Here is a 5,766-nt window from a genome sequence, read left to right as displayed (position 1 = left end):
ACCTCCTTAGCGTGGCATTAAGGCCCTCAGGATGTGGCTTCACTTACCATCCGAGGACCACTTCTTGCCCTTTCTCTCTCCAGCTCCTGGCAGGCCCAGTCATGTTATTCTTTTGAATGTGGTGCTCATCTTCACACTTCCACCCTCTACTGGAAACTCCCTCCACTTCACCTTTTCACCTGCCAGGCAGACTCCTGCCCCCCACCAGTCACTGAAACCCTCTTGCTCTCTGTGCCCCCTCAACCTCTGGAATTAGAACTGGCAGCCTCATTGCCCAGGATAAGGACAATAAAGGTGTCCTCAGAATGCCATAGTGGTGCCTGATGTGGCTGGTGGGACAAGTAGGAGCAGGATATCATGTATGTCACTTATCATTGTTCTTCCTATCAGGCATCTTGTGGTACTGTAGGGCATGTCCTGTCATCCTGTAAAAGGAACAACATTTTTCATTACACAGTCTAAAACCATTCTTCCCCCAAAGGTCATAACTCTATATTTGGCTGGTCTGGGACAAAATCCTAGTTGTCTGACTTCCAACTGCTACTTACTACCCCCAAGAGATGAGAGTTCCCTCCTCAAGCTCAGGAAGCCCCTGTGTTTGTGCTGCTATCAGCACAAGAGTCTCATGATCATCTCTTTTCCTTCCATCCGGTCCTGGTAGTCAGCGTCCAAAAGGCAGGGACATCCCCATTCATTTCTAGAGCTCCAGGACCTGTCCCAGGAGTAGTGGCTGAGCTGATAAGATGTGTCGGGGTCAGAGGTAGCAATAGAGACCACCTGATTCAGAAAGCATGAAATAAGAGATGACTAGGACGCATGTGGCCAGGTGCCACACAGAGTGGACTGGCCTGGAGGCCGTGCATGAGTCAACCAGAGAGGGAAGGAGTAAAAGGGAAGATAGGCCCCAGAATTCTTCTCTGATTCAGAGAAAGGCCAAAAGTTCCTCTGGGAGTGGAAGTAGCAGGAGGCCCTGTTACACTCATAAAACTGGCTGCAGAGAGGGGCCCTGTCTGCTTGGATGAGAATCTCCTTGCAGCTTGCCAGCAGATGCTTGCGGAGGAGAGAAATTCCAACCCCTTGATGTGAGTTCTCCCACAGAACTAAAAAGAGCCCATCAATCCCACACATTCTGTATCCAGATGAGTCTGCAGCCTCTCCAGCCCAAGGAGACTATGGGTGGAGGGAACATGAGGCTAGGGAGGCATCATCCCCCCTCCACCCCCCAGTTTACATCCCTGGAAGAAAAGCGCTCTTTGCACCATTCCCACTGCACCCTAGTTCCAAAGGAGAACCACAAGGATGGACATTCTGATGGGCTCAGTGAGACCTGGGCAGGTTGGACACATAAGCACCAGCTGAGAGACAACTCTTTCTCACCTAAGAAAAGCTCTCTGAACCTTGAGAAAGGAAATGGGGTGAGAAACCTGGCTTGAGGAGCCTGGGGGAGGCACATTTCAGGAAAGCACTGGGTGACCATTAGGATGTGGGGTTACAACAGCTACACAGGCTAACGCCAGGATTCTGCCTGCAGCCACTATCACCTGGGGCCTAAGTGGATGCACTTAGTCAAATCAGACCCCTTGCAAGCCCACCAGCCTGTCCCTCCTCCTTGCCTCTTCCCTCTGCCATTGGCAGGCTGCCCAGGACTATCAGGGAGAACAGTCATTGCGGGCTGAAACACCTTGGGCTGAGCCATGGCAGGGAGTGAGGGCATGACTGCAAGCTGGGAGTAGGGGCTGTGATCCAAAGCATGCAGAAGGATATGACAGTGATGGGCAGGGGAGGCCTTCTGTCCCAGCCCAGGGCCAGGGACCTCTCCTCTCCTCCCAGGGCAGGCAGTCTTCAGGGCATAGGAGCACAGGTTCCCAGGGACCCTAGGAGGGTCTTTTGTTGACAAGGCTCAGCTAGGCCAGGCTCCTCTTGTTTCCCATTGCTTGTGGCCTCCCTGCCATGGTTTCCCCCATCCCTTATCTCTCTTGTTTCATGCTCATTAGAAGTTCCCCTCTTAAAGTGGGCATGGTGGTACACACCTGTAATTCCAGCACCAGGGACACTGAGGCAGAAGAATCACCATGCATTCAACCCCGAGGTACATAGTGAGTTTGTGTCCAGCCTGGGGAGACCCTGTCTCAAAAACAGTTGCCCTCTTTTTAGCCTTATTGGCTGTGCCTATGGTTGGTGTGTCCTGCTGAGTGCCAGGCCCCTGGGAGGCTACCAACATAAAGGCCCTGTCCTCCCACTAGAGTTGACTTCCCAAACAAGCAGGACATAGTGAGACCACAGTGCAGTGGCAGTTCAGGAGCTGGGGAAGAGGGAGAGGTCCCAGTGACAGTTTGGACAGGCAGGGATGGTGACATATGAGTGGGTCCACAGAGGCTTGTCTCTTCAAAGCTCAACTATTTGCACCTTGGGGCCTTTCCTCAAGCCTCTCTGGTGCCTGGGTCTCCTGTAGCTTCCAGTTGGCTTCATGCCTCTCACTTTTCTAAACATACGACAGAGCTCTATGGAAGGTACAGGAGCAGACTTAACACCCAGATGAAATAAAAATACAGTACTTAGAATAGCTACTGTTTATTAGCATTAATTCAGTGCCAACAATGATGCTAAACATTTAACGTGCATAAGCTCTTGTCATCCTTACAGCACTCTAGCAAGGCAGGTATTACTATCACCCCTATCCTACTAATGGAGAGACAAAGTCTCAAAGGGATTAAACATGCCCCATGCCATGCAGCTGGTAAATGGAGTTCTGTTTCTCTCTGATGGCTGCGTTTGTGAGCATCTTCTATGGTGCATCCCAATAGGGTAGAATCTACCTCAAAACTCTGCTCCCCAGATAGCCCTTACCTCAGTGCCCTCAACACCGCATCCCAAGCAAGTTCATAGATGAGGCTGTCTACAGTTTAAGCATGGAAATCCACCTGTCCGGAGAAGGGAGCAGTTATGGAGGAGGAAGACAGCTCCGAAGCGCAGCTCTGGGACAGACAGAGGATTGGTGGGAGTCAGAAAACTGGATCTGATGGTGCCTTGCCTGACATCCTAGAATACAAAATGATGTCGAAGAAACAAGGCTGTGAATAAAGGAGGACTTGGTGTGGTCATTTCTTCTGCTTTGGTCTCTGCACTCTTGCGGAGTCTCCAAGAGTGCCCTGTTGGGATGGAATATTGGGAGGTCACAGCTTCTGTGCTCCACAGGAGGTCCCGCAAGGAAGGCCCAGGGAGCCATTCGCTATTTTCAGTGGAAACTAAGTGGTGATTATTAGTCATGCTAACTTTGGGTCTGGATGTGCTAAGCCTTTGTTCATAGTAAGAAATGAGGATGTCTTGGTTCACCCAGTTAACCACTATCAAGAATATTTTAAGAAGCACAATTTCTGAAAAATGGAGCAAACTCTTGAGTTCACATAGCATACGAAGTATGTTCATGAATCATGAAAAAACCAATGCAGTTGGAAAAGGAAACTGGTTTTCAGCCCACACTGAATGTTACAACCAGTGTGGGAACTTGAACAAATAAATACCCATGCTCAGGTCCCACTCCCAGAATGTCTGATGCAGTTGGTCTGGGTGGGACCCAAACGTGGATATTGTTTGAAAGCTTCCCAGGTGATTTTACTGTGCAGCCAGGTTGAAAACCACTGGCCTCTTGAGGTCCCTTTCAAATCTGTGCTTCTCTATAGAGTAGTCGATATATCCTACCAGACCTATTTTAATAAATAAGCTTTTATTAGGACACAACCATGCCTGGGTTGTAATATTCATGTTGTCTGTGGTTACTTTCAAGCCACCACGTGGTTACTTCAGTTCCTATAAAGACCTTAAAGCCTGCAAACCTAAAATACTTACTGTCTGGCCTTCTATAGCTACAACAGCAATGCTAGTTTTTGCTTCTCACCAGGAACAGGAGAGGGTGGGGTTGCCCAGGATCTGCTTCCCATGACAGCCAGGGTACCAACAGTCTTGTTGACTGCCAATTCTTCTATGCCACGACAGTGCCTGGCGTACAGTGCACTTACAACATATCTTGTGGGTGGGTGGGTAGATGGAAAGATGAATAAATAGTGGATGGATGGATAAACAAGAGTTCCAACTAACTTTACCCACAGTGTCACCCCTACAACCACAGTTATCCCTCTGCTGCACAGCAGTCATAAGCACTGCAAAAAAGGCTACTTTGAAGCAAGCCTGGCTCACTCCCTTTGTGAAGCCCTGGGAACCCAAGTGCTTTGGCCTCCACACCCAGCACCCCGCCACCCACCCCAGCAGTCCTTTCAGCAAAAGTGTGAAAATACAAGCAATTTTCTCACAAGGCAATTTCCTGAGGCCCCAGCATCCACCCCCCACTGATATCTTTAAACTGCACAGTGGAATTTTTCTTCACTAGCTTGACGGCAGGATGGAGTTCAGAGAAGGAACTATGCCCAGGGAGCTCTCACTTTCCTCTTTGGGATCAGTGATGATTGGGACAGGGAAAGGGACCAGTCAAGTCTTCTGCAGTCCCACTGGGGGCAATGAGAAGCAGGCAGGCAGCCAAAGGGCAAAAGGGCTTCCTTGTGATCACTGCCCCCTCGTGACGGTAGGGGACAGGAGGAACAATTCCTGGTACCAGTCCTAGCCTGCCACCGACCAGGAGGGTTCCATCCCTCTGCACTGGAGGACAAGATTAGACAAGAGGCTTCAGCAACGGCACTATTAGAGGTCTGAACCTGCAATTTGGTGTTGGTGTACATGCGTATATAACTACAATAAAACTATAAAAGTATGTAGCTATATTCTACAGTAAATGAATACACGTTCATTTAAAAACTCACTATGGGGGCTGGGGATTTAGCTCAGTGGTTCCGCCCCCTGCCTCACAAGCAGAAGGTCCCGAATTCGATCCCCGGTACCCCGGTATCCCCCCCCCCCAAAAAAAAAACCTATGAAAAAGTTTGTCTGGTCCCCATGTGACAATGCTCCTTTCCCTCAGCAATTGGGGTTGGTGTTTAAAAGTGACAGTCTGTCTGATTGTCCAGCCCTCACTTTCTGGCCCAGCTGTGTGACCTTGGCCAAATTACTTTACCGTCTGAGCCTCAGTTTCCTTACTTCTAAAGGATGATAATTGTACAGGTTGGTGTAAACGCTTAGTGAGTTGTAACTTCTCTGATGGTCACGCTGTGAAGGACATAGAGATGTGCTGCCCAGACCACCTCTCAAGGAGGCATGTGCTGCAGAACACAGGGACTAGCGGTGGGGTGCGGGTGCACAGCCTCTAGCCTGAGCTACCTCAGGGTCCCCAGGTCAGGCCCCTTCCGGGAAGCCCTCACTGGGTGACCCGCATCTTGCCCAGACCCTGGTATGCTGGCAGGCACTGTTACTCAGAGGTTCCTGGGGTGGGCTGAGCCTAGGCCAGGCCTCATGGTTCACTTCTCCCTCTGCCCAGTCCTGTTTCTTCCTGCTCTATTCACAGATGTTGATCCCAAACAAACTGTCTCAGCCTCTGCCCCAGAGAACGAAGCCCACGGCACATTTCACTGTTTTGAACTGATGCACCCAGGGCAATCAGCACCCTAGCCACTGCTCCAGGTCCCCTTGGGTTGGCCTTGCAGGCCCAATGCATCTGCAGACCACCAGCGCTGGGGAGGTGTGACCGAGGCCATGCTAAGGGTCCGTCACACCTCAGGATGGCCACTGCCTGCCCCCAAAACAGGGCTAAATGCAGAGGAAGTAAACAGCTCCCCAGAAACTGGGACCCTCCCTTCTTCTCCTGTCTCTCCTTCCCTCTTT

Source organism: Heterocephalus glaber, unplaced genomic scaffold (assembly GCF_053883595.1).
Source record: "Heterocephalus glaber isolate CG9 unplaced genomic scaffold, H.glaber_assembly_v1.0 deba00001813, whole genome shotgun sequence".
NCBI classification, from domain to species: Eukaryota; Metazoa; Chordata; class Mammalia; order Rodentia; family Bathyergidae; genus Heterocephalus; species Heterocephalus glaber.
The sequence above is the reverse complement of the archived record's forward strand: the minus strand, read 5'-3'. Positions refer to the sequence as shown.